The sequence below is a fragment of the Miniopterus natalensis genome, chromosome 5, assembly GCF_054644295.1.
Source record: "Miniopterus natalensis isolate mMinNat1 chromosome 5, mMinNat1.hap1, whole genome shotgun sequence".
Classification (NCBI taxonomy): domain Eukaryota; kingdom Metazoa; phylum Chordata; class Mammalia; order Chiroptera; family Miniopteridae; genus Miniopterus; species Miniopterus natalensis.
This window is the reverse complement of record NC_142085.1, coordinates 45,890,422-45,904,567: the sequence shown is the minus strand read 5'-3', so window position 1 is coordinate 45,904,567 and position 14,146 is coordinate 45,890,422.

Below are 14,146 nucleotides of genomic sequence, written 5' to 3'. Positions count from 1 at the left end.
TCATGGAATCATACTGTTTATACTCTTGTGGGCCTTGCTTTATTGACTCAGTGCTCTGCTTTGGAGATTTATTCTGATGGATGGTTCATTCAGTTATTCTGTCTCTAGGAATTTGTTGCTACAGTTCATTGCTGCTTTAAACATTCTTGTGGATGTTTCCCAGTGCACTTGGGAGTTTCATTTGGGCGTATATCTATCTAGTGATGAAGCTACTGGGTTGCAATAATTGTGTGAATTCATACTGGCAACAACAGAGAATAAAAGTTTCTAAGCTGCTATTTTCTTTTTTCCTTTTAATATATTTTTATTGATTTCAGAGATAGGAAGGGAGAGGGAGAGAGAGGGAGATAGAAACATCAATGATGAGCAAGCGAGTCATTGATGAGCTGCTTCTTGCAGGACCCCTACTGGGGATCGAGCCTGCAACTGGGGCATGTGCCCTGACTGGGAATTGAACCTCCATCTCCTGGATCATAGGTCAATGCTCAACTGCTGAGCCAGGTCAGCAGGGCCTGAGCTGCTATTTCAATCTTTTAAAATTGTGCATTTGGTAGAGGCAAAATTGTCCCTATTGTATTTTTATTTGCATTAAATGTTAACTAATGAGGTGAGCACATGTTTCCCAAGTTTATTTGCCATTTTTGTTTAGGTTGGGGTTATTTTCCCATTGGAATTTCTTTTGGCTTTGTATTATTTGGGGGTAGTTCTTTACATATTTTGGACACTAACACATTATTGGTTAATATTGGGAAGTGACCACTCTGTGACCATGGCTTGTGCTTTCACTATTTTTATGGTGCATGTTGATAAACAAATATTCTAATTTTAATGCGCTCAGACGTAACAACTTTTCCTCTATGTTTTATGCATTTTGTACTTTGAATGTAGTAATTTCCTACCTTAGTTTTGTTATGATTTGTTAAATATTTTTCTTAAATTGTTTTATGTATTGACTTAATTGATTTTTAAACCTACCTAAAATTGTTTGCATATGTTTATTGATAAATAATTCCTTTCTACTATTTCCTAAATGATATACCTTTTCCTCACTAAACTTTTATATCACACTTGTTACAGATTAAGTTTCCACATTTAAATGTGTCTATCTGAGTTTACTTTTCTGTTCTATTGGTCTGTTTTTCTATCTCTGCCTCAATAGTATTCTAATTTACATACTGTTATTTTATAGTGTCATCTGCTAGGATAATATCTCCCAATATTTTCCCTTTTTTGGAAGAGTGATATATATATATATTTTACAGTATTACAGATGTTCCCCATCCCCCACTTTGCCCCTCTCCTCCAGGCATCTGCTCCACCACACTGTTGTGTGTGTCCGTGCCTTTTTTGTTTACACTTTAAAAATATATATTCAAGTTCCATGAGAACTTCTATTGCAGTTTTGATAGGATTCAAGTTGAATTTGGGGAAACTGAAGACTTCAATCTTTCCAATATTGGGTCTTCCTGTCTCTGAGTATGGTCTGTCTCTCTTTCCATCCTTTTAATCTTCTAATTCTTTGATTAACTTTTAATAATATTCTTCAAAATATAATTTCTGAAATTGTTAGATTTATTTCTATTTCTAAAATATTTTCTGATGATGTATGTATAAATATATGATATAAATGTTTTAGGTACCTGAAGTGAATAATGCACTCAATTTTTGTTGACATTTTTGACAAGCTTATTAAACCGCCCTATTATTTCTAATAATTTTAGACTGTAGACCAGAGGCTGGCAATCTTCTTCTCTGTAGAGAGCCAGATAGTAAACATTTCAGACTCTGAGAGCCATATGGTCTCTAGCAATTATTCAACTGTGCCATTGTAGCATGAAAGCAGCCACAGACAATACCTAAATGAGTAAGCATGGCAAGGCTGTGTTCCAGTAAAACTTCATTTCCAAAACAGGTGGCCAGCTAGTGTTGGCCTCTGGGCAATTGTTTGCTACTCACTGTCCTAGGCTATTATATCAACTGCCAAAACAACGGTTTTGTTTCTTTTTCTAAAATCTTTCTTTTGGTCATTTTTATTTTCCAACTGTTCTGACCAGGAAGCCCAGAATTATCTTTAGAAGTGTTGATGGTGTTGATACTTATGATGTATTAAATCCTGTTCCTGATTTTAAAAAGAATGTTTCTAATAGTTCACCGATGTATGATATTTGCTGTAGGTCTGCATAGATTCATCAAATCATAGAAGTTTCCCTCTATTCCTAGTCTGTGAGCAGTTTTATCATTATTTTCCCTGTACCTATTGAGATGTTTGAATGTGTAGTTTTTTCTTTTAATCTGATGTTAAGAATTACATTAATAGATTTGGTAATACTGTACCAGGATCACATTTCTTGTACATTTACACATAATGGTATTATCTTTATGAAATATTGCTTGGTTTGTTTTTTATTTTTGTAAAGAATTTTGGCCTCTACTTCTGTGAGTGAAATGGACCTGTTCGTTTTCTTTCTCTTACTGTCCTTGTCTGGTTTGGAACGGAGGCTAAGGTGGCGACATTAATAGAGTGGCTAAGAATCCCCTCCGTTTTTATTTTCTGGAAGCTTTGTGTACTAACTAACTCTTCCTTGGACTTTCAGTTGACTTCCTCTCAAAAACTATCTGTGTCTGTTATCATCTCTGTGGGAAAATTCTGAACCACTGATTCAATTATTTTTTTCAACAATTGCAGCATTCTTTGATTTTTCATTCTTTATTCAGTTTTGACAATCAGTATTTTTCTAGAAATGTATTTTCATGCTTTCAAATTTGTTTGCATGACATTATAACATTCTTTATCTTATTAAATTTCTGAAACATTTATAGTTTTAAACCTGTTTCCATTTTTAATATTATATCAATTATTTTTAATATTACTTAATATTATATCAGCCTTGGCAAAGCATTTTATTAATCTTCTCAGAGAACAATGATGTACCTTCTTTAATCCTCTGTATTATTCTACTACTATATTAATTTATCTTATTTTCATATTCTTTCCTTCATGAGTACCTACTGTTTTTCTTGTTCTGACATCTTTTTTTAATATATATATATATATATCTTTATTGATTTCAGAGGGAGAGAGAGATAGAAACATCAATGGCAAGAGAGTCATTGATCGGCTGCCTCCTGCACGCCCCCGACTGAGATTGAGCCCACAACCCGGGCATGTGCCCTGACCGGGAATCAAACCGTGATCTACTGGATCCTAGGTCGATGCTCAACCGTGGAGTCACGCCTGGCAGGGCTGTTCCGACCTCTCAAATTGAACTCTTAGCTTCTGGTTTTTAGTTTTCTTCTTTTCCAATAGAAGCATTTAAAGCAGCAAGTTTTCTATGCCCTTTAGCCACATCCTATATTTTTTATATTTTATTTTAATTAAAAAAATAATAATTTCTAATTCTTATGATGCTTTATTTTTCTTTGAGAAATGAGTCACTTGGAATATGTTTATAAATTTCTAAATATATAGCATTTTAAAGTTACCTTATAATATTGGTTTCCAACTCTAGAGCATTACTGTCAGACTGCCTTGTATTATTCCAGTTCTTTGATCTTTTCATTATTTAGTATATGATCAATTTTCAGAAGAGTCCAAGTATACTTGAAAAAAAAATTGTATTCTCTAGTTTTTGAGTAAAATGTTCTATAAATGTACATGAAATCAAACTTGCTACTTGTACCATGCAAAAATTCTATAACCTTACTACTTTCATTTTCATAATATGTGAATTAATAGGAGGCATATATTACAATCTTTTCCTAATTCTCCATTTTTATGCTTATACAGGTACATTATTAGTTGTACACAATGTACAATGTTTATGGCTCCCTGTTGAGTTAAAATTTGCATTCTTTTCTCAGAAATATGTTTTACTTAAGTACATTTATATATTAACTTACTATCACAACTTTCATTTACTTTGTTCTTATGTGATGTTAGCTTTCCTTTTCTTATAATTTCATCTGTATCTTTTGTAAATAGTATGAAACTAGAATTTTAAAATCAATTCTGAACATTTGTTTTTAAAAGAATAGCCCACTTACATGTCCTTAATTGCTGCAATATTTTGCATTTTTGAGTCAATATATTTTTATAATTTTCTTCTTTTTTGTTGATTTTTCTCTTGATTTTTCCCCCTCTGCTAACCTTAAACAAACACTTTATTTCTAATATTTTATGGCCATCTTTGAAATTTAGTATACCATATAACTTACCAAAGTCCTTACCCCACTACTAAAACATAAATGTCTCTGTTGTGATCTTTCCCAAATTTTACCTTTTCCAGTGTTTTACTTCTATCTTGTTTCATTTTAACATGAGTTATGGTTTTATAAGGTCAATGTTTGTTTTAGATTTATATGTTCATCTCACACTGTCTTCCTGTTTTCCTCTCCCTGAAATTCTTGGGAGGTCCTTTAGCAAGAATGTGGGATTGTAAATTCTCTCAAACTTTGTGATTTTCAAGAAATCTCTATTTCATCCCTTTGCTTGATATTTTTGCCAGGTATATGATTCAATTTTTTTCTCAGGACATTGAAGGTCTATTCCATTCCTTTCTGGCTTCTTGTCAAGTAATCAGCTTTCAGTCTAATCGTCATTCCCTAGTCAGGAGTTTGTCTTTTCATTTGGTTACTTTGACATTGTTTTATCGTACATGTTCTTTTTTTTTCTAATCCTCACCTAAGTATATTTTTTCCATTGCTTTTCAGAGAGAGAGAAAAAAACATTGATGTGAGAGAGACGCATGGATTGGTTGCCTCCCATATGCATCCCAACCAGGGCTGGGGATTGAGCCTGCAACTGAGCTACGTGCCCTTGGCTAGAATTGAACCTGTGATCCTTCAGTCCGAGAGCTGATGCTCTAACCACTTAGCAAAACTGGCTAGGGCTTCTTGAGTTTCACTACAATATTTATAAATATAGATTTCGAGCAATTCATTTTGTTTGGAATATGTTGAACTTTTAAGGGTTGAGAATTCATGTTTTTCTTCAGTTCTGGGAAATCTATCTGTTGCATTTTCAAGTAGTGTCTAGTACTCTAGTCCAATAACCCTCCTCCCTAAATCTCTTTCAGGAGGTCTTATTAGATGAATGTTGGACCCATCCACTTTGATGGCTCTGATTCTTAATATCCCCTCAATATTTTGCATCTCATATTTTTCTTCATGACACAATAATTGTCAATTCTTTAGATCTATCTTCTCCTTCATCCAACATATTTGACAGCTTAATATTTGAGTTGGCTTTTTTCCAGCCACATAGAGAGTATAAATATTGGCCTCAAACCCACATGAGTGCCAGGTCAGGGAATGAAATCTCAGGAAAGCCTCCTTTCCTTTCATCTGGTATCAATGTCCAGAGCAATATTGACAAGTATCTTTATTAAAAATATGTTATGCTACTTTTAATATTTTAAAGAACTATTTCTATAAGGTGGGGTTATTTCCTTGGATCCTCCTTTCATTAAATGGTGTCCCCTTTTAGAGGCCCTGACTTTGTGCAGGCTCTAGGCTTTGTCTTACGTCCCTTGGTCACATAGCTTTTTACAAGCAGTGCTGTGACCCTATGACACAGGCAGATGCCTGGGCATGCACAGATCTCATAGCTCATATATTAGCACACATGATTTTTTGTTAACTTTGGGCCCCTAATAACTTTTCCACTCAATTTAATTACTTTTTCTAAACTGATATTTTGAGATATTATGACTATATAGTCCATAGTACTTTGAAAGAAAAATCAGCTCGGTTGGGCTTGGCTCAGCAGTTGAGCATTGACCTAGGATCCAGGAGATCAAGATTTGATTCCTGCTCAGGGCACATGCCTGGGTTGAGGGCTCAATCCCCAGTCAGGGGCGTGCAGGAGGCAGCTGATCAATGATAACTCTCTCATCATTGATGTTTCAACTCTCTCCCTATCCTTTCCTCTCTCTGAAATCAATAAAGATATATTTTTTTAAAAAAGCAAAAATTAGACAATAATCATTTTATGGGCTTAGTATTACCTAATCACATCAATTTATTACATAAATAGCTAACTTAATGTCTGTCTTTATGCCAGTACCATATTGTTTTAATAACTGTATGGTGATTATGTAATTTTCTATCTATAAGATTATGTCATCTGCAAACAGATCATTTTCCTCTTTCTTGTCTGATGTGGATGTCTTTTATTTCTTTTACTTCCCTAATTGCCCTGGTTAGGACTTCCAGTACTAAGTAAATAGAAATGGTGAGAGTGGGTGTCTTTGTCTCATTTCTAATTTAGAGGAAAAGCTTTTAGTTTTTACTATAGAGTATGATGTTAGCTATGGGCTTTCCATACAAGGCCTTTACTATGTTGAGATAAGTTCTTTCTATATCTATTTGTTGAGAAGTTTTTTGTGTTGTTTTTTTTTATCATGAAAGGGTGTTGAATTTTGTCAATGCTTTTTCTCCATCTAGTGAGATTATTAGGTGTTTATATTCTTCATTCTGTTAATGTGACATATCACATTAATTGCTTTGTGTATGTTCAACCATCCTTGCATCCCAAGGATGAATCTCACTTGGTTGTAGTGTATGATCCTATTAATGTGCTGTTGAATTCAGCAATGAAAGAGAATAAAACCAAGAATTAAATCCATACTTCTATTGTCGACTGATCAACAAGGGCACCAAGAATACACAATGGGGAAAAGACAGTCTCTTCAACAACTGGTGTTGGGAAAACGGAATATCCACATGCAAAATAATGAAATTCTACTACTATGTCATAAACAAAAAACAAACTCAAAATGGATAAAAAACTTAAATATTTAAGACCTGAAACTGTAAAACTTTTAGAAGAAAACAAGAGAAGAAAGCTTCTTGACTTTGGTATTACTGGTGGTTTCTTAAATATGACACCAAATTTACATGCAACAAATAAAAAATGTGTAAGTAGGACTACATCATCAAACTAAACATTTCTGGACAGAAAAGGAAACAACAGAATGAAAAGGTGATGTACAAAGTGGGAGAAAATAAATATTTGCAAACCATATATTTGATAAAGAATTAATATTCAAAATATTTAATTCTTATAATCCAATAGCAAAAAAAATTTAAAAATAGACAAAGGACTTAAATATACATTTCTTCTTTGAGGACAATGTATATATGTAACAATGCTTAACAACACTAGCCATTAGGGAAATACAAATAAAAGACACAATAAGATAATATCCCATGCCAGTTTGGAGGGCTAGCTATTATAAAAAACAAAATAAAATAGATAAAAGAAAGATAAGCATTGTGAAAATGTAAAGAAATTAGAACCCTTATACATTGTTGATGAGAATATGAAATATGCAGCTGCTATAGAAAAAAGTATGAAGATTCCTAAAAAAAATAAAAAATAGAACTACCATATGACCCAGATATCCCACTTCTTGGTATATACTTAAAATAATTGAAATCAGGTTTTCAAAGATATCTTCAATCCAATGTTCATTACAACACTATCCACAGTAGGCAAGATATAGAAACAATGTAAGTATCTATTGAATGGGTGAATGGATAAAGAAAATGTGGTATAAACATACAATGGAATATTATTCAGCCTTAAAAAAGAATCATGCCATTTGCAACATGAAACAACCTAGAGGATATAATGCTAAGTGAAATAAGCCATTCGCAAAAAGGCAAATACTGCATGATTCCACTTAATATGAGGTAACTACAATAGTCGAACTCATAGAAGCAGAGAGTAGAACTCATAGAAACAGCGGTTACCAGGGACTGGGTGACAGAGAATAAGAAATTGTTGTCCAATTGGTATATAGTTTTAGCTATGTGAGATGAATTAGTTGTAGAGATCAGCGGTGCTGCAGACCATCTGTAGTCAATAATACTGTAATGTGCATTCAAAAGTTTGTTAAGAGAGTAGATGCCATGTTAAATGGTATTAACACATACACACATATACAGGGGCAATAAGAAACCTTTGGAATTGATGGGTATGTCTGTTACCTTGATTGTGGTGATGGTTTCACAGGTGTATGTATATATCTAAATTCATTAAACTTTATACGTTGAATCAATGCAGTTTTTTGGTATATCATTTATGTCTCAATGAGGCTATTAAAAAGAGAAAGCTAACTAGATTTTACACAATGAATTTTGGATGATAAATACACAATGCATTTTCAAGGTATCTTCCCCAAATGCCACTTCTTCCATTTCTTTCTAGTATTTATCTAGCTTATTTTCACCTTTTCATTTCTGCAGTTATCTTATTTAGTACTTAGATACATACTAATCTGAAGGAATGGCACATGCAACTTTTTATTCTGTCATTGTCTAAAAAATGTAAATTCACAGAAATCTTTTTCAATTACTGTTACTTCCCTCACCAGCTTTATTGACCCTGAAATTACTTTAACTGAATAAGTTTTTTTTTAGCTGTTGTATTTCCTCTTAGTTATCTGTCTTCCCTAATATTTCAAGAAATGCTCCATATGCATTTCATTTTGCTTTGTTCCTAGATAATACCATTTACTTTTTACCTTTCACATCATTTTTAATACATTGATACAATAAGTTATACTGAAATACTAAAATTCTGTAAATCTTATGTTTTATTACTAATGTCTTATATGACATTGAACAAAAAAGCCTTCCCTTATTCCATCATGATCCCCAACTATAAAAATACATTAAAGATGAATATTTGGATTTGAACGTCTTTGATTAAGCATAAGCATGAAAAGATATTAAATGATTTGAATTACTGACATTGTTTAAAGTGTATTTATGACTCTTTCTGCAGCAGCTTTGGTAAAATTAGCACACAGCTAAAAGAAAACACACACTTATTCCATGGGGAGTACGTAGGACTATAGAGAATTCCAAATTTTATATTATATTTAACTTTACACAATGCCTAAAAATTCAATGTAGAAACATATTTAAAATCCCACCCTGATCTTTTTCAGTAAAAACACATTTGTATGCAAATTATACTGTACAGTGTACACCTGAAAGTGTATTGCTTTGCATTTTTCCTAAGCCCTAGCAAAATAGTTAAAGGACATCTGAAGGATGTTTGATTTGAAAACACTTTTGAATAATAATGTAAAATAAATTAAAAAACAATTTCTTCATGGTCGCCATAAGGTTGGTATGTGGTATAGAACTGGTTCAATATTCAAAAGGCATTGTTTTCACTGACCTTATTAGTGTATACAGTGGCCAATGGTATAATTTGTACTACAGGCATAGGCAATGTGGAATGGGTATATTATCACCAACAGTTTGCATGAAGTAGTGTTTTCTTACCAGGTCAGTAATGGAAAGACCAGAGGTAAAAGGGGGTATAGAAGACTGGAATGATCACTCACCTCAGAAGCTACTAAGTACATGAGCTCAATCTTTTCTCTGCCATCCACAAGAGGTATAATTGTGGATTATCTTTCATTACTTCTAGAACTTGGTTTCCTCACTCATAGATGTATAAAAAATATTTAAAAATTGATAAAAGTATGTGAAATAGTATAATTTCACCTTTTGAGGCAATCTTTCCAAATAAATATTCATTTAAATTAAATTCAGGGGCATGTCTTCTACCTCTAGACTAAATCTGATAGAGATGTGGCTAAATTTAGATGTGGCTAAATTTACCTGCATTATTCATTCTAATCTCTGGGGATTAGAGGAAGAGAAAAAGGCTGAAATGCTTCAAGTTCTCCTTGTTTCCTTAAATAAAATGTAGCACACTTATAAAAATGTGAAGATCAAACCACATGCAGAGCATGTATGAATTTATAGCTGGGTTATGTTAGTACTGATATTATGCTTAAAAATCAATATTTAACATATATTCCAGTTAAATTTTCTTATGTGGATTTTAAAAGATTTTTAAATAATTGAGCAAAGAAATTTATAGTCGTGGATATCACTGTCTATTGATTTTGATACCTGCCATCTGTCAAATATTATTTGGGATTACAACAAATAAATAAACAAAAAATATTTTATGAGATATTATTATTCTCTCAACTATAAAATGGAAAAAACAGGCATTTTTAATTATTTACTCTGTTAGAGATAGTCCTTGAGTACATAAAATAATCAAGTATAATTGTGTTGCCTTCAATATCCATGGGTTTTTTGTTACATTTCTAAAGACCTCATGTGAATTTTGTATTTTCAAAAAAATACATTTAAAGTGATAAAATAAAAATTCCATTAATAGCCTGAAAGACACCACTTTAGAAAGTGGCCGTAAATTTTAATGTCTGGTCCATTATAAGCTCACATACATTCCTTTGCAAAGCCAACCCCAGCATATTGGCAAAACACCAGGCAAACACATCAAAGAAAGAGTGGCCACAATATAGAGCAATTCTTTTCATTTTTTAATTGAAAGTATATATTCCGTCTGCAATCCATGCTTGCTCTTACCGTGCGCTACTTTAAAGATTCTTCCTCAGAATTATGATGTAAAGACAGTCCAAAAAATATCTAGTTGGGATTGTTATATATCACATTTTCTGGACACAATAAGTAGCATCGTTACAGTCAAGGTTAAAAGAGATTTAGGGTGTTTCCTAGTAAGTAATATTGTCTTTAATTCTTCAAGGACTCAAAATTCTTAAAGGTAATATGAATGTAAATCAAAATAGCTCTCTGATGTTATATTAGTGGAAAGAAGGAGAAAAATATTTTTTCAAGCTTAAATTAAATGGAAAAAACTTGGTATAGAGTATTTTTTACTTTAAAAAAAACCTCTAAATGTTATCTTTACCTAGGTATCTGCCATTATTATGGTTTAAATATATATGAAGTACAGTGAGATAATGTGCATTCAATAGATGTAGTTCATTCTAAGGGCATCCATCAAAGAAAAACATTAAATAAGAGATGTAGAACACTACCCACAACTTCCACATCCACATGTATCACGTTTGATTTCAATGCCCACCCAACCCTTCACTTTTTGTTTCCTCGCACACTCTACGGTGACAGCTAATTTAACTTATTTCCCTTTCCAATTAGAATGTATGTTTCTTGAGATCAAAGTGTTGTGGGGTTTTTTTGTTTTTTGGGGGGTTTGTTTGTTTTTGAGTAACTTGGTTTGTTTGTTCCTAGGTCCATACTTCAAATAAACTGTGGGCCTAATAAGATTTTTTAATAATGAATAAATGAGGGAGGGAGAAGGAGGGAAGGGAAGACAGAGAAGAAAATAGAAGCCATACAAACCAGGGTGGAAGCCTCTCCCTTGGGAGATATACATAAGACACATTCCGATCTAAAGTTCTTTGTAAATTAACATTTCCCACACACATATCTATCAAAATGTGCAAAAAAGAGAGGAGGTCTCTCAATGACTAAAGTTTAAATCTAATGAGTGTGAAAAAAATAAACACATTTTGTTCAGAACAAAGGTGTGTTATTTGATTTTGTAAAAATAGATACTAAATTGTTCTTGAATGTCTTATATTCTGGGTTATTCTACTTTCTAGCTGCAGAACTCTCAGGCAAATGACATAACCTCTGTCACTCAGAGTCCCTGCAGGCAAAAGGAAGGTAAAAATACCAGTCCTTCCTACTTAAAAAGTCATAAAAATCAAACGATTTAATGTGAAATAAGGTGATGGTCATGTTCTATTAAAAATATTTGACATGTTATTGCCTATCCATCTGACTATTTATATTCTTAAGATTTTATTTACAAATTATCTAAACTCAGATAATATACTTTTGATTGTGAATATGTGATAAACTTGATTAATCAATTTCTTCCTCACTAAATTATTTCTTTTTAAATTGGTAAGACATGTTAACTTAGTGATTTTTATGGTGAAAAATCCATTACAAAAGTTTCAAAGGATAGAGCTACAGAACAAAGGGCAAACATTTGGATTGCTCATAAAGCCACACCTGAGAGGAACTGAAAAATTCCTCTGACTTCACATGAAACAATTTCAAATCATAGAAGATTTTATACAATTCAATAGAGAAATCAAAGGCTCAAAGAGAGGTGGCAGAAGAGAAAATGAAGTGAAAATGTGATTATAAAAGGCAAGTTAACAGATAGTTCATCTATCAAGTGGCACACCTGTGCAATTGCTGCCATTTATATGTGCATGATTATAATATGATATTCAAGAAGTAAAAGTGAGCCGGCCAGTGTGGCTCAGCAGTTGAGCATTGACCTAGGATCCAGGAGATCACAGTTCGATTCCTGGGCAGGGCACATGCCAGGGTTGTGGGCTTGATCCCCAGTAGGGGGCATGCGGGAGGAAGCCGATCAATAACTCTCATTGATGTTTCTGTCTCTCTCTCTCTCCCTTTCTTCCTCTCTCTGAAATCAATAAAGACATATTTTTAAAAAATAGTAGAAAAGGAATTTTTAAACATAAGCATACTAGACCTTAAAGAGTTTATAGACACTGACAGTTTCTAATGAGTAGTGACAAGACTGAGCTATACAGAAATATATATAAAAAAAAAAAAAAAAGAAGAAGAAAGGAAGGAGGGAAGGAGGGAAAGAGGGAAGGAGGGACAGAGGGATGAAGGAAGAAAGAAAAAACAAAACAAAGTGATCCTTCTAAAAGAATATGCATTCACCTTAATTTTTAGTAAACAGACTTGTCAAGGAATTCTATTTGTATTTTAAAGCTCTCAATGATAAGTACATACACAGACTGACAGAGTAAAGAAAGAGCAGTATTTAATGCACTGTCAGTGTCAGACTGCATTTACCTAATAGTTTACTTAACTATGAAATGTGGCAAAGTTATACTCTATAAACCACCTCTAAAGAGAAGAGGGAAATTTGGACGAGCATTTAGAATCTGCAGCCTCTTAAAATAAGCTGTGAACTGCCCTTTAAAACCAGGACACCGGGGAAGAGAATGATTTCTCTGGAGTGAAGGTACTTAGAATTCCTGATGTCAAGTGGAAGACCACAGGTCTCAGGAGCCGGGTTCTCCCCCCTTGAAGGAATTTCAGAGCACGCACATGAGATGCTTACCTGCTCTTGAATGCAGCCTATTTATAAGGACCACAAAGAAGAGATCAGTGAAAGGAATTCTTACAGAAATAGGCATTACCCCAGGAGCCAGTTTTAGGCTGGGAGTGATAGAAAGATAAAATAGAAAGTTTGTGACCTTTATTCTTCATCTCCCTACAACTTGATGGCTTATTTTTGACATAAATCCTTCTGGCTAAAATAGAGAAGGTTTTTTTTTTTAAAGCATTTTAAAAAACCAGACTTTGGGGAGGTGTGGGGAGGTGGAGGGAGTTTACTGTGGAGCACAACTCTGATTAGACAGAGAGTGTCAACTCTTTATTCAGAACAAAATTTATTTTGAATTGTTTATTCTTGGAAGCTACTATGTATACTAGTTCACCCTATGAACTTATCAATTAATTCAGCACATTTTAGAATCCAGAAGGAAAGTACCATTTATATTAGATCCAAAAGTTAGCTAATTATTTCTGTCTGTGTGCGATTACATTCATGCATTTTCACCTTACTCTCATATGAAAATTTTTAAGTAACTTACTAAATGTACACCATGAAACCAACACTCTATTTCAGTAGGATTCCAAGTATTACATTAAAAATAATTCATGAGTTTCTACTCTGTTTATTACTTTACTTTCCTTTGCATCTATTTCTATAGCTATTAATTACCCTGCTGTATGAAGGCTACTTAACTACTTTTCATATTTTGCCCCTAACTCAGCTCTCAGTGACTTTGGCTCAGTCAATTACTGGATATACACACAAAGCAATAAATAAAAATAAATAAAAATACTGAGAATCATAACCTCTCCAATCAAACTAATTCATGGAATGGTAGACTTTACTTCACAATAGACCATACACATAACAGACTAAATCATAATAGACCTTCACAAGGCTAGAATCTACAGGACTCCCATGAACTTATCTCATCAACCCTATAAAAAGTGATGAAATTATAGACCCTAGAGAAAAGAATCTGATTGATGTAGGCTACACAATTTGCAAGGGGCACAGCTAGCTGACTCAAGTATCCCAACTTCTTTTCTATAAGGATAAGTCACCTGCTGCTAAGTCCTCTGTGAGGCCACCATGGAGGTTATGGATGCTGATGCTTAGGGGACCAGCAGGGAAGAATTATCAAGTTTG